Below are 23299 nucleotides of genomic sequence, written 5' to 3'. Positions count from 1 at the left end.
TCCTAAGGTTGCAACCAACCTCATTTCCATTCAAAATTTTTGTAAAGATAATGATTGTTACTTTATACTCACATATGCTTGTTTTTTTGTGAAGGACCGTTGAACACACGCATTGCTTCTATCGGGCAAGAGTAAAAATGGGCTATATCCACTGTGGTTCATAGGAGCATCATCAAAATTCAAACCTTTGTTTACTGCACTCTTTGGAAAGGTTCCTAACTACACTCTTCTTAGGGTCTTTGGCTGTAAATGCTTTCCTTTACTCAGACCCTACATTGCAAACAAATTGGAGTATAGGTCAAAAGCATGCGTTTTCTTAGGCTATAGTCATGCTGCATATTGCTGCTTAGACCCTCTCACTGATCGGGTGTACCTCTCACGGCATGTTGTCTTTGATGAACACTCTTTTCCTGCTAGGGATCATGCCCGTTTGAAGCTGCCAACCAGGATCAATGCTGCGTCTGACTCTCCTTTCATGATTCCGGTAAGCCATACTCTATCCTAGCCTCTTTCAATTCCCATTTCTTCTTCCTCTGCTAATGCACAATCTAATTTTTGGACCCTTGAATCCTCTAGCCTCCAAACAAGTGATTAATCCCCTCTTTCTTTACAGTCATCTAGTAATGCACAATCTGATTTTCAAACCCCTGAATCCTCGAGCCCCCAAACAGGTGATTCATCTTTAGTTTCTCTACAACCATTTAGTAGTACACTGCCAATTGAGTTCTCTGTCACTGAACCAGTCCACATCGAACCTCCGACACTCTCCTCTGAGGTTGCTGCCTCCATTGAATCTTCTGCTTCCATACAGCTGACTCCTACCCTACCAATTGAGTGCCCTGCCCCTTCATAAGTCCACTTCGAACCCACAATAACCTCCTGTGCAGCAACTATCTCCAATGCATCAAAACCTTTCCCTGGCCATTCCATGACAACCAGGTCTTGTACTGGTTCCCTCAAACCCAAGCTTTTTGCTGACTATCAATTATACTACACCACCCACTATCCTCCAAAGGTTTTCTTTCCAACATCATCTACCGTTGAACCAACTTGCTACTCTAAAGCATCTACTGATCTTAGATGGAAAACTATTATGGCTCAAGAATATGAGGCCTTGATCTCCAATGGAACATGGACTCTCTGTCCACAACCCTTGAAGCATAACATGATTCAAAATAAGTGGGTCTACAAGATCAAGCAAAAATCAGATGGTTCTATAAATAGATTCAAGGCTCACTTGGTGGCAAAAGGGTTTGAACAACAACTTGGCATCGACTATATATACCGACACTTTCAGTCCTGTAATTAAATCTTCAACTGTCAGAATTGTGTTGGCTATGGCAGTGTCTTCAAGCTAGCCTATCAGGAAATTGGACATATCCAATGCCTTTCTTCATGGCTCTCTCACGGAAGAAGTCTATATGGAACAACCCCAAAGTTTTATCGACAAGGAACATCGTGACTATGTTTGTAAACTACACAAGTTGATCTATGGGCTTAAACAAGCTCCAAGAGCTTGGTTCCATTATCTCTCCTCCTCTTTATTGGAACTAGATTTTACAGCTTCCTTGGTGGAATCCTCTCTCTTCATTTTCATTCAAGACAAGATTAAGTGTTTATGTTGATTTATGTCGATGATATAATTGTTACAGGCACTCATTTTTCAGTTATTAGTGCACTAATTTTTTCAATTGCAGCAGAAGTTTCCCCTAAAGGATTTGGGCAACCTTAGTTTTTTCTTGGGTATTCAAGCTACAAGGTCAGAGGGTTCCCTCCATTTGTGTCAAGCCAAATACATCAAAGATCTCCTTCACCGTACACGAATGCTGGGTGCCAAACCATCATCTTCTCCTTGCTTGGTTAGCACCAAACTCTCCAAATTTGATGGAGATCCTCTTCCAGTCATTACGAAATATAGGCAGGTAGTTGGCGCACTCCTATACTGTACCCTTACTTGCCCAGAGATTGCATTTTTCTGTGAACCAACTGTGCCAGCACATGCATTCTCCATCTACAACACATTGGGTTGCTGCCAAGCGTGTCCTACGCTACCTCAAGAACACTATTGATCATGGGTTGCTCTATATTCCTGGACCTCTTCATTTGCAAGCATTTTGTGACTCCAATTGGGCCAGTAACCCAGATGATCGCTGCTTTACATCTGGCTTTCGTGTGTATCTTGGCAATTGTTTGGTCTCTTGGAGTGCTAAGAACCAAGCTGTTGTGTCTTGGTCTAGTACCGAAGCAAAATATAGATCCATGGCTCTTACCACCGCTGAGTTATTTTGGTTGCATATGCTCTTTAAATATTTTTGTCTTCCACTCACTTCACCAAGGATCAGGTTGCTGACATCTTTACCAATGGGTTGTTTTCAAACCGTTTCTCTTACCTTAAGTCCAAGCTAATGGTGAGCCTCCCTCCCATTAGCTTGCTGGGAGATGTTCAGGTTAGGTAAGTCCCGCTATAGTAGGTGGGACTCTTGATGAAGCTGCTGCAGATTCTGCCACTGATTATGGCATTGGTTGTCAAGCTACTGGTAAGGAAATTACCACAATCACAACCATGCGTGCTGTGGCAGCATTGCCAGCTTGTCCAACTAAGTTAGGAAAGGCAAGCCATGCAAGGGATGATTTGCATAAAATAGGAAAGCAACTGATTGTGGAAAATTCCACTTCAATGCAGATTGTCAAATCATCCAATTCTACACGGAAATGTTATCACTCAAATCTGTATCTCTCTCCATAAGGCAAATGTTGATCGATATCTCTATAATTGTCAATTCCTCATTATGTGGAATTTCATGTCTTGCTGTACAAGCCTATCACTCTCGTGTATATAATACAGAGGGCAGCATGTATGTAAATTATCTTGAGAATTACTAATCTATTTCTTGTTCAAATCTTTTCACTATATATGTACAATTAAACCCCAGATTTTCAGTTGGTAGGCATTGTTGGAATATTTTATATTTTTAATTAAACTAGGTTTATTAATATTTTTCTTAATAAGTTATTTATTTTTATGTTAAAATATTTTTATTCTCCGTTATTATATTTCCTTGTATGATTTATTCTCTTCCTTAATTAGTTTAGGTATATTTTAGGATTTTTTTGTCACTACTCATTCTCTCCATAAATAAAGAATTATGTAATATTGTTTAATATATATATATATATATTTCAACAGGCATGAATATGAAAGTAGAAATTTCTGAGGTCACTATTAAAAGAATAACCAAAAAATCTATTAAAAGAAATAGGCCGGTCTTCCCCCCGAGTGAGAAAACAAACGAAAGGCTATCTCTCATTCTTTTCATTTATGCATGTTAGATTAGATCGACCCACTACATCAAGTTTTTTTTTTTTTCTTTTTATAATAGAAAAAAAAAAAAAAATGTTTCAAGAAACAAACATTATGACCATGCACTTCTATATTTTCGGTTTGAAACACTCTTCAGAATAATAAATAATATTACATGATTTAGAACTTTCTTTATCAATATTTTGGCGATCATGTCTCGGCTTCATTGGCCAGTTGACGAGGTACATGTTGTTGAAGTACATTTTTAGATTACACATTTTTGGACTTTTCCAAAGAACGCAGCTCAATTTTGAAAATTTCTGGTCAACTTGAACAGTATGCAAGGAGACAGCCAACCCCTTCAACAATAAATAAGTGCTGCATATATACCTCTCCATAGCTTCATCCATACAACATCCTCATTTCTGACAGAAAATGTCTCCCCTCTCCATTTATCTTCTAACAATTTTTCTCCTTCTACAAATAATTTTCGGAGCCAGCTCATATCTCAACCATGTTTGTTCAAGCTCTGAGAACTTCACCACCAATGACCTTTATGAATCAAACCTAAGAAAGCTCATGGGCAACCTTTACTACCAAACCCCTCCCCAGGGTTTTGGTCTTGGTATAGTGGGCCACGATCCGTACAAAACTTATGGGCTTGCTCTTTGTCGCGGTGACGCTGAGGCCGCAGGCTGCAGGACTTGTGTCAATGAGGCCACTAGCGAAATTCACAAACTCTGCCCATATAACAAAGGTGCAATTATATGGTACGATAATTGTCTTTTGAAGTACCTCAACACTGATTTTCTTGGCCAAATTGATAATCAAAACAAGTTGTATATGTACAACTTGCGAAATGTTAGCGAGCCCACAACCTTCAACCAAAAGACAAGGGAGTTGTTGAGTTCACTGGCCAAAGAAGCATCTGAGACGCCAAAACTGTATGCAGTAGGAGAGGTAGATCTCGAAGAATCAAAGAAGCTCTATGGCTTGGCCCAATGCACTTGGGACCTTTCTACAAGTGACTGTTTCACGTGTCTTGACGATATAATTGGTGAACTTCCTCATTGTTGTGATGGGAAAGAAGGTGGAAGAATTGTTGGTGGGAGTTGCAACATACGATATGAAATTTACCCCTTTGTCACTGCTTAGATTATAAGTGTTCTAGAATTTTTTATTTTTTTAATAAGTGTTCTAGAGTACTTTAGAAGCGTCTATTCATCATAAACAAAAATAAATTCTTTGTAAAAAATGCACATTTATTATTCCCACTTTTGAAGGGAGGCAGTATATATATATATATATATATATATATATATATATGTTGCACGTTTTGATCATCTACATATTTAGTAGGATTGATTGTGGGAATACATTCATTACTTTAACCCGTTATTGACAGATTATGTTTCGGCCTTTTATTCTAGCTACAAGATTATAAAATAAAAAAAATAACAAGGGCGGTCCTCCGGGGCCTCAAAATGTTTCTTGAAATATTTCGTCCTCCCACATGCATCTAAAGTCCTAGTTCGACTCCTCCCACGGAACAGGATCTTCTCCAATCTATTATGAACTGGAGAATATCTAGTTCATGGCTAGGATTTCATCTCAGAAACTCTATGGTCATAAATGAGACACATATCCCATTAATAAAAATAATAATAAAATATTATTTTAAATTAAAAAAAAAAATTAAGAAAAAAAAAAAAAGGGGGTTGCTGGCCACCATAGGGGGTGGCCGGCCACCCCCATTTTGGGTAGGGGGTGGCTCAAGCCACCCCCAATGGCCTGCCAAGGGGTGGCCGAACCACCCCCATGGCCTATGGGGGTGGTTCGGCCACCCCCTGGCCCCTACCCATGGTGGCCAGCCACCGCCCTTTTTTTTTTTCTTAATTTTTTTATTAATTTAAAATAATATTTTATTATTATTTTTATTAGTGAGATATGTGTCCTATTTGTAGCCATATGATTTCTGAGATGAAATTCTAGCCATAAACTGAATATTCTCTAGTCCATAATGGACTGGAGAGGATCCTGTTCCTCCTCCCACAAACTACCATATGTCAAACATGACCTAGCTCCTTAAACTATATTATTTTGTTGCAAAATGCATGGCTCCTCCATTTCATTGCGATTTGGCCATTTGTTAGATCTTAGGTTAAAACCAATAGAAAGTGGAATATGTGACTTTTATGTATGCGTATTTCATACTTAAAATGCCTGATTTGCTCTAATTTTAGAGATTTTTTTAAAAGGAAAAAAGAAAAGCAGAGAGGTGAGGAATTGAAGTGTGGTTGACCACCCCTCAATTCTCTTATCTCCTCTTTCCTTTTTCTTTTTTTTTTTCTTTTTTTTTCTAAATTGTTCCTCCAAATTAAAAAAAAAAAAATTTGGTGTTTCAAGTCTAAAATATGTACATGTTTGTCATGTGTGCAATCTTATGTACATTTTTATGCCAATATTGATAAGCCAAATGGGAACTAAATATTTTGAAGGGGCAAACCTTCAAAAAATGGTAGTTTGAGAGTGTTTTGCAAATGATAGTTTAGGGGTATTTCAAGTTCAATATAGGCATGTGTTACAAATGTCATCCATTTTAACGCCGTAATTAAGCTAACGGAATGGTCCGTTTACAACTTATTGGTACTAGTTGAAGGAAATTATGTGTAACAAATAGGGCTAACTATGAATGAAGGAATTGTTAGGTCATGAGGCGTAAGTGTAATTTTCCCAAAAGATAAAAAAGCAATTCGAAAACAAAGAATAGAAGTCGAGGAAAAGACAAAACTCAAAACCATGCATTGACAAGTAGGGTACATATGCCAAGTTCTGAAGTCAGAAAAACAACAACAATGTTAATTCAATTCTCTTTTACATTCAACTGTTTTGAGACTCTCAGGAATATTTTTATGTAAATGAGGTGAGAACTTAATAATTCAGGCTCTAAGGTAGCTTGGGATTCTGTACAGACAGACAGACATGCACATGCAAGGACAAAACTAAGAATTTTAGTGCGAGGGGATGATTTTTTTTTTTTTTTGAAATGACTACAAGGGAGAGGGTGTTAAGATTCCCCTAAAGCAAGTGGTAATGAGGGGCAGCATATATGGAGGTCGAATAATAAGCATGAAAGGTGATAAACGCCGAATGTTGCACATTCAAGCCCCTTAATTTGCATATGTTAATTCCTTAACATTGTTATTTCTTTATTTATTTATTATTATTATTATTTTTGTGTGTTTTCAAGTGTTTAATAAAGATACAAGAAAATCATTAATTTTGGGCTCAAAATGTATTTTTAGTACTGTAGCAAAGTTACTGTAGCAACAGTACGCTCGAGCGCAGCTACAATACGCTCGAGCGCACATGGAGGCAGAGACAAAAGGCAGTCCGAAATTGATAAGGAAAGTTTTTCTAGGTCTCCCAATCCGACTAGGAGATTGAATCACGAATTTTCTAGAATTCTTAGGGCTTCTAGGATTCTCCTAATCCCTATAAATAGACCTCTAAGCATTGAGAAAAAAGGCACACCGCTTCCTAGAGCTATAAATTAGAAAATTGTCTTTGGATTTTAGAAGATCATGAGTAGCTAAACCAATTGTGGGGTATTGATGGAACCATTTCCAAGCACAATGGTTTGATTGTATTTAATTTCTAGTTTTTTAATTTATGCATGTTGATTGTATAACTTTGAAGATTGTTACAATTAATTTCTGTGTTTCAAATTAAATGCAATTGTTCTTAATTTCCAACTCAATATTAGTACAATTTTTATCTTGTCTTGAAAAGTATTTTACTATTATTGAACTCAAATCCTTCTTATTTTTTATGATTATAAGAATGATGGTTATACAATGGTTCTTAATTGACATGCAATCAATAGGATTAGATAGACTATACCTAGGGAAGACAGATCGTACTACACCCTAGTTTAGTGTAATTTAGGTAGACGATCCGTGCCAACTGAAGATGGGTTATAATATTCCACTGATTGTATGAAACTTATTAAAAAATTAAATAATTCATACTTAGGGAAGACGGGTCGTACCGCATCTTAGTGGTTAGGTGGCCGATCCGTGCTAACCGAAGATGAATTATTTTTGTTCTTTAATAATATGTTTTTTTGTTTAAATTATAACATGAATAGAATGAATTACTATAATTAAATATGGTTAACCACTGATGTGCGGATAGTGGTGAAGTCAATACCTTACTCTCTCTCTCTCTCTCTCTCTCTCTCATATATTTATCTCTTTATTTCCATTTATTTCATGCACTTTTAATTGACACAAGCAAATCATTCTCTTTTGAATTAAGTTAATTTTAATCTTTCAAATTTTGATAATAAAACCCTTGTAGTCCTTGAGGTTCGACACCCTCAATATAGCCCTATCCTACGGGATTCGTCCTATTGCAAGTAGTAATTTTATAATTGATATTTTTGGTCACAAAAATACCACATCAAAAGGGCAAGTAATGAGGACATCATACATGGAGGTTGGATAATAAACATGAAAAGACAACAATTTTCAAGAATTGTATTCCATCAATAAAAGATCCACAACGGTTATTTCCCTTCAAAAGACAATTCTGAATTAACAAAGTACATTATTATGGCTTGAGGAAAAGATGAGTGGAGGCTAGGGAAAAACCCTAGCTGTCCACCTAGTCCTAGTGCTACTAGGAATAGTTCTTCTAATCCTTTATGAATTAGAACTACTGTTTTGTCTCACATTGGATATAGCTCAAAATTTGCTAGCATAGTAAGCCTATAAATAGAGAAAAGCCTAAGTTCTCAAATCACTCATCAAGTTTCCTTGATAATTAATTTTTCAAAACATCTATGAGAATTAATAGTTCTTGGGTTAACTTTTGAAGAACAAAAGTTTAAGATTTGAAGAGGCAAGTAAGAGCCTACACTCTCTTGGTTATTGTCATTTATTGGTGAGAAGATCTAGAGGTATCATTATCCCAAAGATCTGCCGTGTTCTTGGAGAATGAATATGCAAAAGATTTTTGCCCAAAAGCTAGGAGTGTTGTTGATATTCAAGTAAGTGTTCTTCATTCTTACAATTTAATTTTAAATCGCAATTGTTTTTCGCATTTTCTTCTTAAAGTCAACCTTGGGATGGGAATTGAAAATTTTTCATTGTGCAAACTCTGATTTGCATAACCAATCCCAGCATAAACTACAACAACATATTAATCTGAGAAAATAAGAGTTTGTTTACGGCATTAGAAACATGCAGAAAGCATGAAAACTTGCAAAAAAACATGAAAATCATTGTCTAAACTCATCATAAAACATTGAAAACTTGCCGAAAGCATGAAAATCATATGGTCAAAGTATAAAAAATGTGAAAACAAGCCTAGGTTATCAAGGTTTACCTTGAAAATGGCAAGACAAACTCAAATTCTTTTCCTTCTCTCTCTAGAACCTTTCTCTTTCTAGGGTTGGGGTTGCAGAGGTGTTTGAGGTGAGTGATGAAGTTTGAGGGTCGAGGAGGGTCTTAATTATAGGAGGGGTGGGTGTGGATAAGGCTGAAGTGGTGGATAATAGGTCAAAATTACTTTTCTAACGGACTCGAATGTTTAGTGTACTATGCTTCGAATGTTTGGTGTACTATTACCCAATTGTTCTAAGGTTGGAGGCCGAACGTTAGTATGGTCCATGGTTGAACGTTCAGTGATATGGTTTTATCGAACATTCGGTAGAATAGGGTCAAACGTTCGGTTTGAATCTAAAGATTGAATATTTTGGTGGTTTTTTTCAATAAAAAGGTTTAAAACAATTTTTAAAGTGCAGGTATATATATATATATATATTATTTTTTTTAATAAAAATATTTGGGGCATCACAACGGACGGTCCACCGCATCCGGTAGTCCAAAACCTCCGCATTGCCCTAAAAATATTTGGGGCATCACAACGGACGGTCCACCGCATCCGGTAGTCCAAAACCTCCGCATTGCCCTGAAGATCTTCTCCTCCACTAGGCAACGATAGGCGCCACCACTTGCTGGCCAGTGTCAACCCACTAACCAGAACATGCCACTCAGCCGTGCTGCTCACAATCAGGCCATGCCTCGCCGTCTTGGTGACTTGTGCTGCCAACCTCTACCGGACTCAACTTGCCTCACCACAAATAGCCCTTGTCGCCACCAGACTTCGCTAGGAAACCATCAGCCCCTGCCTTTTCTTTTGCCTCAACTTTCTTTTTTACCCTAACCTTTTATCGTACGTGTGCACTTGTTGTGGGTTCCTTATTTTATTTTCTTAGTTTAGAAAAAATAAAAAAAGAAAAGAAAGAAGAAGGATGAAGGAACAAAACTAGAGGTATATGTTTGGCCAATGTGGCCCATTTAAGGCCCATAGTCGGCCCATTTTGGCCATCGTAGCTAGTATTCAAATTTCGGCCATAGTAGCCGGTATCCGATGTTCAAATTCAAATGCCATCAACTCCAGTCACATCCGTTGACCGCCCCCAACTACAGCAAGTTTCGAGCCACCATCTCATGCCTCTGTCACGACCAATGATTATAGGGGTGTCAACCCGATCCGGTTTCTCGGTTTTTGGCCAAAACCGGAACCGGAACCGGGGTACCCCAGTTCTCAATTTTGAGAAACCGGAACTGGAACCGGGACCCCGGTTAACCGGGGTCCCGGTTACCGGCCGGTTCCGGTATTACCCGGTCCGGTAACCGGTTTTTTAAAAAAATTGATTTTTGGGCTTATTTTAGGTATTGGGCCTAAAATAAGCCAATTTTTTTTTTCATAAGTTGGCCCATTTTTTTAAAAATCTATTAGTTTCTTTGTCTAAATTAAAGGGGCTTTGTTGTGATTGCTCCAAATAATTAAAAAATAAACCTTAAAAAGTCCAAAAATCCTAAAAAAATCATTGTTTTTCGCCTATTTGGGCCTTAGAAATAAAAATTTAAATTCTTTAAAATACCCTAAACCTAAACCTAAGTGTAAAAAATATTAATATATATAATCTATATATTAATATATAAATATAATAATATATAAATATTATTAAATAAAATGGAAACCTGGTTCCGGTATTCCCGGTAAAAACCGGTACCGGAACCGGGGTACCCGGTTTTTAGATTTTTCAAACCGGGACCCCGGTTTCCCGGTTTCCGGTTTTCCGGTTCCGGTTCCGGTTCCCCGGTAATTTTTGACACCCCTAAATGATTATACTCAAGTGTCCACAACTTTCCACCTTAAGTTTGAGGAGATGTTAGAACATATTATGGAGTTCAAGAATCAAAGTCATAGCCGAAGACTATCACCTAGTCACAGCTGAAGATTATCACCTGACTATAGTTGAAGACTATTACCTAATCACAGTTAAAGACTATCACCTAGTTACAGTAGAAGTCTATTTGTATCTAACATAATTCTCTTATAAAGAAGAGTATGTTATATTGCAAATATCACTCAGAGAAATCAGAGCAAAATATATACTTTGAACTTTATAATCATGTGAAAGTAGGTTCATAGACCAAACAACATAATTTTTTGTGTCTATTTATTATTTTTTTTTATATTTATTTTTTTATCACATTATTAATTTCTACATAGGGACAATTTTTTTCATCACTAATGCTCATTAGCGACAATGCTGCTAAATCCCTTTTTTTTTTTGGTAGTGATCCATAAAATGTTAAGGCTCTCTAGAGGCCAACAATTTATATTAGACTTTAAATCAGGTTTGAAAGGTCATGGAGATATGATCCTCTTACAGTAATTCGACTAATATGAAGGCCAAAGCAACTGTTTTTCAATATATATTCTCGAAACATGAAAGTTTTTCAACTTTGACTTTTATATATGCGCCAAATAGCCTAACAGTTGAATATTCTTCACTAAAGAGCCTAACAGTTGAATATTCTTCACCTAAGAGCCTAACAGTTGAATATTCTTTCTTTCATAACTATTGCTTTTTAAAAGTAATAATGAAATACAGAAAATAAACTTTTCTTCACTTACTATTAACAAAAGAGCATAAATTTATCTACAAAGAAGATTAGAAGGTTAATTTGTTTTAGTTTATTTAATCACTACAAGAGGACTTGTTGCTGGACATTACTATGTAGACCACCATGGGGTAATTCATATGATCAATTTTTTTTATTGATTGTTTAATTTTAGGTAAAATAAGTAATTTTCTCTTAGTTGCAAATATGCCTAATTAACTGGCTACTTGTAATGATCAAATTAAGTGGCTAATTACAATTATATAAAGAGATAATATATATATATATTGCTTTGACTTTGAATTATGTGTTGGCCATGGATGTATTCATGATGAGTGACTTATTAATCATTAGTATATCTAAACCGCTTTGATTATGCCTACTCAAATATTTGACTTTAATGTTTCCAAACACTCAGATCGGTCAACATTTAACTAATGGGAAAATGTATAATGAGTCCCTGAATCAATCTTCAAAAATTTAAAATTCTCTAATTTATTTTTTTTTCTCGAAAATTTACTCGCTCACTCAATTGAAATAACAATAAAATTCCTACCATCAAATTTTTTTAACAGTTGTTAGGGCTACCCAAAACGCACAATTTTACCTGATTAAAATATAAATTTTTTATTCATTTAATTTTAAAAATTAAATCTAAAAATTTTATAAAAAGCTTGAAGGGTGACTAGGGGTGGCAGCCACCCCTCAACCCTTATGGGGTGGCCACGAGCCACTGCATGGGTGGAGGCCACTCCAAACCCCCAATGGGGTGGCCACGAGCCACCCCATGGGTGGTTAGGGGTGGCCGCAAGACACCCCAGGGGTGGCTTTGGGCCATCCATAGGGGTTGGGTGGTGGCGCCACCCCTGGGCACCCTTCAATATTTTTTTAAAATTTAATTTTTTAAATTAAATTAATAAAAAATTAATATTTTAATCAGGTAAAACGGTATGTTTTAAGTGGCCCTAACAACTATTAAAAAATTTTGACGGCAGAGATTTTATTGTTATTTCAATTGACCCAAGGAGTAAATTTTCGAAAAAAAAAAAACTTAGGGAGTTTTAAATTTTGGAGGGTTGACTTAGGGTTAGGGACTTATTATACATTTTCCCTTAACAAATTAATCATTTGCATTTTTTGGTTGAGTAAGTTTAAAAGTTTCTTTTGTATCCTAAAAAAGATGTGGCTTTTAAAATCACAATTCGATCAAAATCTAACAGTGATAAATTACAAGCATAATAGTGATTTTAAAAGCCACATCATCCTTGATGGGACACAAAAGTGACACAAGAGGTACTTGTAGTATTCTTTTAGAAGCATATTGAATTTGACATACATGCAAACATCCCTAGTAGACTCATCAAAACAGCCTTATATTTTGGTGAGCTAAATCATTAAAAGTCATAGTAACCGATGCCGGTCAAAAGTTGCTAATGTCAAAATTCAGGTCAAAGTAACCAACAGCGGCCAAAAATTTGCCGATATTCAAGTCCCGACCATCTTAGCCGATGCCGGCCATAGTCATTGAAGTCCAAGTTCAAGAACAGCTAATGTTCAAATTCAGGCACCATCAACTCCAATCACATCTGTTGGCTGCCACCATCTCATGCCTCCGTCGCGACCAAAGATTAAACTCAAGTTTCCATAACTTTCCATCTTAAGTTTGAGGAGATGTTAGTGCATATTATGGAGTTTAAGAATCAAAGTTACAACTGAAGATTATCACCTAGTCATAGTTGAATATTATCACCTAACTATAGTTAAAAACTATCACCTAGTCACATTTAAAGACTATCACCTAGCTAAGACTATTACCTAATTACAGTAGAAGTCTATTTGTATCTAACAAAATTCTCACATGAATAGTAGTATGTCATATTGTAAATATTACTCAAAGAAATTAGAGCAAAATGTAATCCTTTGGACTTTATCGTGTGAATGTAAGTTCATAGATCGAACCACGTAATTTTTTTATGTCTATTTATTATTCCGTTTTATATTTATTTGTCTATCTCATTATTAATTTCTATATAGCGATTAGCGACAATGTTTTTCCTCACTAATGCTCATTAGTGACAACGCTGCTAAATCCCAATTTTTTTGGTAGTGATCCATAAAATGTTAGACTTTAAATTAGGTTTAAGCTTTTAGGAATATTCCATGTGTTGGGTCTCACCTATTAAAAAGGAGTTTGGACCTACACGTGAGAAGGAGTGTTAAAATGTTGATTAAATAATTAAATTTATATCTTCCTATAAGATTAAATTTTTAGAATAATTGGTAGTTTAACAAAAAGATCATGGAGATGTGACCCTCTTACGGTAATTCGACTAATATGAAGGCCAAACCAACTGTTTTTCAATATACATTCCGGAAACATGAAGGTCCCAGCAGGAATGGGACATATTTTTCAACGTTTACTTTTTTGCACCAACGAGCCTAACAGTTGACTATTCTTCACCAAAGAGCCTAACAGTCGAATAACTTGAATATTCTTCACCAAAGAGCCTAACACTAACAGTTGACCATTCTTTCTTTCTTAATTTTTTTTTTAAGTAATAATTAAATACAGAAAACAAGCTTTTCTTCACTTTACTATATTAACAAAAGAGCATAAATTTATCTACAAAGAAGATTATAAGGTTAATTTGTTTTGGGTTTATTTAATCGCTACAAGAGGACTTGTTGCTGGACATCACTATGAAGACTACCATGGGGTAATTCATATGATCAATTTTTTTTTGTATCGATTGTTTAATCTTAGGTAAAATAAATTAATTTTCTCTTAGTTGCAAATGCCTAACTTGCTACTTAATTGTAATGATCAAATTAAGTGGTATCACATGGTAATTACAATTTGGAGAGAGTTTTTTTTTTTAAAAAAAAAAAAAAAAAATTGGGTTGGAGGAATTTCTTTCAACCTAGTATATAAAAATGACATGTCTCCCTTTTTTTTAATAACATGTGATATGGAAATGAGTTTTTAATCAAATTTATTTCAATTTTGTCCTTGATATTAAAAAAAACATGTGCTTTTTATATATTAAAATGACACATGTTATTTTTATAGATTTGGTTAAAGCAAATTCCTCCAACCCAGTGTAGAGGAAAACTCTATCCTATTTTTACAAAGATAAAATATATATCGCTCTGACTTTGAATTATCTTTTGGATGTATTTATAATTATGATGAGTGACTAATTAATCATTGGTATACCTAAACTGCTTTGATTATGCCTACTCAAATATTTGACTTTAATGTTTCCAAACTCTCAGATCGGTCAACATTTAACAAATTATTTTTTGGTTGAGTAATTCTAGAAGTTTCTTTTGTATCATTGTTGTATTCTTTCAAAAATGAGGTGGCTTTTTATATCACAATTTGATCAAAAGTTAATAGTGATCAATGACAAGCTCAATGACAATTTTAAAAGCCACATCATCTTTAGAGAGACACAAAAGTGACACAAAAAATACTTGTAACATTACTTTTTTTGTTCGAACTTTGAAGTGCCCCGCGAAAGGCACCGGCTGATTTCCTCTACAAGCATATTGAATTTGATATGCAAACGTTCATCCCTAGTAGACTCATCAAAACAGCCTTATATTTTGGTGAGCTAAATCATTAAAAATCACAAAAAATATTCCCCAATAAAAGTCAGCAAATTAGTAAATTTTGTTTAGTAAGTGAATGCTATTGTTCACTCACAAAAAAATAAAAAATTATTAAAAGTTCTTTTCTCCACCTTTTATTTCCTTTTCACACACTCTCAACCCACCCAAACGTTCACGTTGGAAGAGAACTCGGAGGAACACAAAGCCAAGCCAAGCCATCAATCACCACCGTTAGGAAAAGACAAGTTTTTAAAAATATGACAACTAAAATAAGACAAATATTCAAAAATATGACCATTATGACAAGACAAATATTCAAAATATGTTAATAATAATAAGATAAATATTTAAAAATATGACCATTAGAAATATTTAAAAATATAAATATTACACAAAGAATAAAGAAATCCTTAAAGAATAATATTTAAATGAAATAGTAAAAATAGATAATTACTAAAATGGTAAGGTTGCTAAGAACAATTTAAAAAAGATTATAGCTAAAATAGGGAAAGTAATTTTTAATTATTTTGGCCGGTAAAATTTGGTGAAGCTAAGCTGTGTTTAATTAATGAAGTTGTTATTGGAAAAAGTCAGCAATTTTTCCCGACAATATTATCTATTGGGAGTTGCTTCCCACTTTGTACTTCTAGATGCACGTTGAATTGCTGTATAACGGATGGTGATCACTTTCTCCCACTTTCTACGGCAAGAGTTCTTGGTCAAAAAATTACACCGGAAATCCTATACGCGAAACCATGATGCTGACATTATATTGTGTGCATTTTCAAAACAAAACAAAAAAATATTGGGAAAAGTGTTAAACTAAATCAAAACACCGAAAAAAAAAAGGTGAGCACCAAAACAATTAACATGCTCATAATACAATTTACAGTGCAAAAAATATAAGAAAATAATAGGAAATGGTTAAAAAATGAGCACTCACAATGACTTAGCCATTTTTTACGTGTATTTAAAATAGATAACCAAAATATTAAAAAATCTTCTACATTAGATTATGCTTCTCAAATGCAAAATACATTTTTGTTGTATTTGTGAAAGTGCACCACTACATGTGGCGGCACTGTTCACACATTCATCTCATTAATGTACTATTTCTCTCTCCACATCTCTCTTTTCCTAAAAGTTGAAAAATAGGATCTTTAGAAAAAATAAAATCATTATAAAAAAAAATAAATAAATAAATAATATTTAAGTGATATAGATAAAATAAAAAATAAAAAATAAAAAAAATAAAAGATAATGACATGTATGATGTCTTTTAAAACTCATTAGTTAAACTAGATACAGTGAGTTTTGACTAACCATTTTGTATAAAAATATGCATAAACGAACGTGAATGCTTTTAGGGCTGCATAAAGTGGTATCTAAAGTAAAATGTACACGAATCTCGAGAAGCCTCTTAACCCTTCCCAAACTCCCACTTATAAACAAGAACACCATCAAAATTATGTCAATTTTTTTTTTTTTTTTTATATATAGATATATATTTTTTATAACGAACAATATATTCATGTTCCTACTTGCAATGTCATCTTTTTTTAATGATCAAGATCCCTCTTTAACGTAGGGCAACTTCGTGTGCTTACTCCTGCTAGATAAATCCAAGACCCATCCCTCCCACCCCTTTGAACATGGACTAGTTGAGTTACAGATTTTGCCCAGGTCCCAAAAGGTTGTTTGAACTCAATGGGCTTCAATCTAAAACAATGAGGAGCACTTAAAGACTCGGGCTTTTACCAATTGAGTCAATCTCTTGGGGTTATGGCAATTTTTTTAAGCTACATAAATCTTTCAAGGATTTTTAGCATTACTCAATATATATATATATATATATATATATATATATATATATATATGAGATTGCACCTGTTTATTCTAGAAATTGTCATATGGGTAGAGTTTGTGTTCCGATTAAAACAAAAAACTTTTCTTGCATTATATAAGTGTTATTTTGCATAACATTAAAGTCACCAGAAAGTAGCCATGGATTAGACACAATCTGCCTACTAATTAGAATAAAGTAGCGCCAATAAGCTTTTCGTCCAATCCCCTTCGTGGCTCCATATACAAACGATAATTGACCAGCCCATGTCATCGTACCTTTGTCTCCACAAATGTTACAACTACTCACAACTTGTCTTAATTTCTGGATTCCATCAAATCCAAAATATACCTAGAAAATTCATTCTGTTCTATTTTTAAAGCATTTTCTTCTTTAACCCGAGTTTCAACGAATTAGCCATCTCATTCTGATCTAGAACATATGCATGTAACCCAAAAAATCAACTGGGTGATTATGATTATTGACAAATATTCAGAACCGCCATTTAAAACTTTATTTTACTGAACATGAATTTTTCTATATTTTCGGCTTGGATGGGTAGCTATGCACTTCTTTCTTACAGCTTTCTTTATCAATATTCCTTCCAGACTTGCATTCGTTGCAGTCGAATACAAGGGTTGACGATTTGCACTTATTTATTTCCTTTTATTTCTTTTTCTTTTGGATAAGTTGTTGAAGTGCATTTTTAACATACCTATTTTTGACTTTTCGAAAGACTAACACAGCTCAATTTTCACAATTTCTTGTCAACTTCAACTACACGTAAAGAAACAGCCAACCCCTTCAACTATAAATAACTGCTGCTTCATTACTTCTCCATAGCTTCATCCTACTGAATATGTCTTCCCTTTCCATCTATCTGCTAACATTTGCTCTCCTTCTCCAAACCATTTACGGAGAAAGCTTAAGCCCTCTCAAACATTTCTGTTCCAGCTCCGACAACTTCACCACCAATGACTCTTATGAGCCAAACCTAAGACAGCTCTGGGGCAACCTTTATTTCCAAACCCCTCCCGAGGGTTTTGGTTTTGGCTCAGTGGGTCAAGATCCGTACATAGCTTATGGGCTTGCTCTTTGCCGTGGCGACCTCGAAGCCGCAGACTGCAGGACTTGCCTCAATGAGGCCACCGCCGAAATTCGCAAACGATGCCCATATAATAAAGGTGCGATTATATGGTACGATCATTGTCTTTTCAAGTACAACAACACCGATTTCCTTGGCAAAATTGATGATCAAAACAAGTTCTATATGTGGGACGAGAGAAATGTTAGCGATCCCACAATTTTCAACCAAAAAACAAGGGAGTTGTTGAGCCTACTGGCTAAAGATGCATCTGCGACTCCAAAACTGTATGCAGCTGGAGAGCTAGAGCTAGAGCTCGAAAAATCGAAGAAGCTTTATGGGATGGCCCAATGCACTAGGGATATTTCTGCAAGTGACTGTTCCAAGTGTCTCGATGATATAATTGGTGAACTTCCTCTTTGCTGTGATGGGAAAGAAGGAGGAAGAGTTGTTGGAGGGAGTTGCAACATAAGATATGAGATTGACCCTTTTGTCACTGCTTAGTTTATAAATGTTCTAGAGGGTTTTTTTTTTTTTTATAAAATGATTAAGTGTTCTAGAGTTTAGTATCGTCTATACATTATAAGCAAAAATAAAGTCCTTGTAAGAACACCTTTATGATTCTCCGTTTTGGAGGGTTGCCTCCTTTTAATTATATGTTGCATGTTTCGATCATCAACAATTGTTGTGGAATAAAAATTTATGTTGTTTCTTAATAGGATTTGTTGTGGGAATGCATTCATTCGTTTAACATATTATTTTTTATTGATCCAAATTTCCAATCTTTTTAGATGGACTTTTCCTTGTCTGAACACCACGTGCTCTCACTGCTTCACTGGAATCAGCAGAAATTGAACCAACCTACTTCACTGCTGCCAACAAATCAGCAAAATGGAGGCAAGCTATGAACGAGGAGTTTGATGCTCTCCTCAAAAATGAAACTTGGCATCTTGTTAAACCATCACCCTCCATTAATGTTGTTAGCTCCAAATGGGTTTTTCAAGTCAAAAGAAAATCTGATGGAAGCATTGATAGGTACAAGGCTCGTCTTGTAGCAGAAGGGTTCCATCAACAACCCGGAATCGACTTTGAGGAAACCTATAGCCCAGTGATCAAACCTATAACTATTCGAATTGTTCTTGCTATTGCTGTCTCTGCAGGTTGGGCTGTCCACCAAGTTGATGTTAGTAATGCTTTCCTACATGGTTGTCTCCAAGAGGATGTTTATATGTCCCAGCCCCCAGGTTTTGTGCATCCGAACCACCCCTCTGAAATGTGCAAATTACACAAGGCTTTATACGGCCTCAAACAAGCCCTACGAACTTGGTTCTCAAAGTTAAGTACTCGGCTTCTAGAGCTAAACTTCAAGAGCTCTAAAGCTGGCTCCTCTTTGTTTTTATACAAAGCTCATGGCATAACAATATTTGCTTTAATCTATGTCGATGACATTATTATTACGAGTTCACATTCAGGGGCTATCTCTCAACCAATACAAGATTTGCACTCTTCATTTGCTCTCAAAGATCTTGGTCCTCTACATTTCTTCTTAGGCGTTGAAGCTACATGGACCACAAATGGGCTACACCTTTCACAACAGAGGTATATTAGTGACATTCTATCAAAGACTAACATGACACTTGCCAAGCCCATATCCTCACCGATGCCTGCTTCAATCTCATTGAGCAAGTTGGATGGTACTTCAATTTTGGATCCCACTCTATATCGCAGCACCATAGGATCACTCCAATACTTATCACTGACACGGCCAGACATCGCCATTACTGTCAATAAGGTATTTCAGTTCATGCAAGATCCACGAGAAACCCAATGGTCTACTGTAAAGCGAATACTTCGCTACTTGAAAGCCACTATTGATCATACTCTATGCATCCACACTACAAGAATTTAGGTCTTTAGGGGCGACATTATTTGGACGCTAAAAGTCCAAAAGTGGACGCTATTGACAACAACATTAACTTTTGGATGCTAATCGTTAGACCCTAATGATCAACTGTGTGATCATTAGCGTCAACTTATAAGTGGACGCTAATGATCACTTTTAGCATCCACTTTGTCGACGCTAGAAGTCATGTATTTTTGTCGCTGAAGCTAGAGTCAACTGAAGGCAGAGTCGACACTAGTACTCCACTATCAGCGTCCACTTTGAGTGGACGCTAATAGTTCCAAAAATAAAAAAATAAAACAACCATCAGCATCCAAACGAAAGTGGATGCTGATGGTTGCACTATTAGCGTCTACTAAAGTGGATGCAGATGGTCTCAAAAAATAAAAAATAAAACAACCATCAGCGTCCAAACAAAAATGGACGCTGATGGTTGCACCATTAGCGTCCACTGAAGTGGACACTATTGGTCCCAAAAAAAAAAAAAAACCATCAGCGTCCAAACAAAAGTGGATGCTGATGGTTGCACCATTAAGTGGACGCTAAAAGTCTGACATTCTAAAAAAAAAAAAAAAACATTCTTAGAGTCGATTCGACCCTAATAATGTTTTATTATTATTTTTATTTTTATTTTTTTAAAAAAAGCAATTTTAAAATATGATTCCATATTCAAAAGATATATAAATGATCCTAATAAAAAGTTAACACTATACTCAATTACTCTTACAAATATACAAATATATACATATTGGCATCTCATATATAAAGGTGAACACTATACTCTATTACTCTAAATTCAATAATAATATCAAAATACTTGATGATTTGTTGTAGCAGCTAGCTTTGGTCTTGGGCAGTGTTGGAGATCAAGGTATTTGCCTTCTCCTACATCCAACCTGCAGAAATTCATAACAATAAAACTCTGCACAACAAATTGCCTTTATGCCTAGCATAAGACACACTTCTTGCAATAGGGAAACTGTATTAACAAGTCAAAGAAGCAAAAATTAATTACCCATTGATATACTTTCTCTTCTATTCGTTTTCCCCATCATTCTTTTCTCAAACAATTTTATTGAAACAAGAGTATTATCATCACATTACAAATATTCTTGAGAAAATTTAAATAGAGTCAATACCATGAACTAAGAACAATAACTTTTCTTCTGAAGAAAACCATATTTTTTGGAGCTATATCTTTGCTTACCAAAAAATGGATGACCAGCATCCGCTTTGCACCACTCTTCGTAGTATACATGCAAGCTATGCCCATGTGAAACAAAAACTAAATTACTTCAAACCCACAATCAAGAAATCAAATGAGATGAGGTATAGGGATAACTACTAACTCCCCAGTTCTAGTTGCTTATAGCCTCATGCAGTCATGCTTCAACCAAGGATCAGAAAATCAAATTCTAAATCAATAACATGTCAACTCAATGGGCGAAAAGACTTTATGGCATCTTGTATAAGCTGAATCTCAAAACTCTTATCAAGAGAAAGAAAAACTAAAAAGATAAAAAGAATAAGAAGCTTAGTAAAACTTAGTAATCCAAATTACAACTCTATCAATGTCTCTTTTAACTTTGGTTATGGAGATATCAGAAGGATTTTACAGAATACTACGCAAAGTGTGTATTATGCAAGACAAGCAATAAGAAAAATACAATCAAGAATATTTGTATTAAAGTAATCTTAATCTCAAGGTACATAATGCAATCAAGAATATGAAAATAGAAATTGGTTTTTTAGTTGACTGCATTATTGCCCTTCCCCATCAAATCAATCAGAATGAGAATGTTCTAGAAAGGGATATAGAGGTCAAGAACTTAAATAAACAACAAACTTCTTCTGCAGAACAAGACAAGACATTGACATTTTCTTACTTCTTTTTGATTTTTTTGGATACAAAAGAAGCTCACCGCTAACAAAGAAGGCATCTGCTCAAGGAAAACAGAAAGGAACAACTCAAACCATATGCCAAACAAAACCCAGCAATTTAAATTAACACACACACACGACCTCCCACATATCCATGAGTAGATTCATCATCCTCACAATTAACCTTCCATAGAATTCAGCAAATGCAAGATAACCATAGCAGATACACAACCCAAACTAAAAATTTCTCCAAGCATATTATTTCACAAAATAAACCTAGTTTATGATACCTCAAATCATACTCTTAATAAACTATTTTATGATACCTCAAAGCATATTATGGAATGAACTACAAACAGGTATCCCACGGATAACATGAGTCAAAATATTAGTACTTAAACTGATTGGGCACTAACTACAAACAAGTTAAGATAACATGAGTCGAAAGCCATTTAGATACCAGGAGCAACATCAGAACCAGATATACCACTCATTATAAACCAAAATGTAAAATGAAACAAAAGCCAGAAATAAGTAATTTTCATGCTAACTCTTCTTCTAATATAATCAACTAAATAACCAAAACCCTCTACAAATGAGAAAGAATAGAGAAAAGACCAAAATAAACATCTCCCACAAAATACCCAATAAAGATCACTACATGTATACAAAGCTATCTATCACCATCAGTTATGGAAAAGGACTTATAACATGGGGAAAAATGTAAAGCAACAAATGAAGAGGAAAAAACCAAAAATAAGACCAACACACAAGAATATTCTCTACTTAGAACCAAAATAAATCAGATATAATTAAAAAAAAAAAAATGCAAAAACAATCTAAATAACCAACAAAAAACATGAATAGCGGTGCAGTACTCCAACAAAAATGAAATAAAATTAAAAATGGTATGAGAAATTGAGAAAAATGTACCGGGAAATTGAGAATGGTTTCATGTCCCCAGTACGTACTTCAATGCTGCAAAGTCATATGCATGTGCTGCGGCTTCTTCGTCATCATACGCCCCTGCAAATTCCCATAACTCAACTTATTTCAAAACATATAAAATAAATAAACAAAGAAATATCTTTTCATTTTCTGAAAAAAAAAAAAAAAAAAAAAAGCTTTAAAGATGCCAGACAAACTTACCAACAAAAAAAGAAAATTACCAAACTCACCTAGATATTACTGCATTTAAGTTGGAAACCACCACCGGCACCAGCGGACCCATGGATAGAGAAATTCTAAAGAAAAATAAATTGTTAATTATCAGAAGAAAAACTAAATAATAATAAAGAAGAGAGATTAAAAAAAAAAAAAAAAAAGGAAAAAGGAGAAGACGAAGAAGAACATTGTCTTCCTTTCTTGTTCTGAGACGCATTCCAGCAATTCCTATCCCACAAGTGAGCTTCATAGCGGCCCGTCCACCGACGCCTGTATCAATCCAATCCGGCGACGTCGATTAAACAAGAAAAGAGAAAAACAAATAAAAATTCCATTACGCAGTCGATTGTGCATCCAACCTCGTGACGCCACGGTAGATCGAACTGTGCCGCGGAGGAGAATCACGGGGGACGCTTTTGCGTGTGCGCTTGGGCTTGGTTGCCAGAGTGCTGCCGGTGTTGATATTACTGGTGGCAGTACTGTTCTTGCCGGAGCTTTTCCCCATTAACCTTCACAAGAGAGA

At 35.2% G+C, this 23299-nt stretch overlaps 2 pseudogenes; both read left to right on the top strand.

The window, feature by feature from the left end:
- Window positions 1-3736: 3736 nt before the first annotated feature.
- Window positions 3737-4456, top strand: LOC148589798 (antimicrobial ginkbilobin-2-like protein pseudogene; annotated as a pseudogene).
- A 13147-nt stretch (window positions 4457-17603) lies between these two features.
- On the top strand, window positions 17604-18360 carry LOC132173106 (antimicrobial ginkbilobin-2-like protein pseudogene; annotated as a pseudogene).
- The last annotated feature ends 4939 nt before the right edge of the window (window positions 18361-23299 follow it).

Source organism: Corylus avellana, chromosome 1, assembly GCF_965113065.1.
Source record: "Corylus avellana chromosome 1, dhCorAvel1.hap1.2, whole genome shotgun sequence".
NCBI lineage: Eukaryota > Viridiplantae > Streptophyta > Magnoliopsida > Fagales > Betulaceae > Corylus > Corylus avellana.
This window is presented reverse-complemented; position numbering and strand designations above follow the sequence as displayed.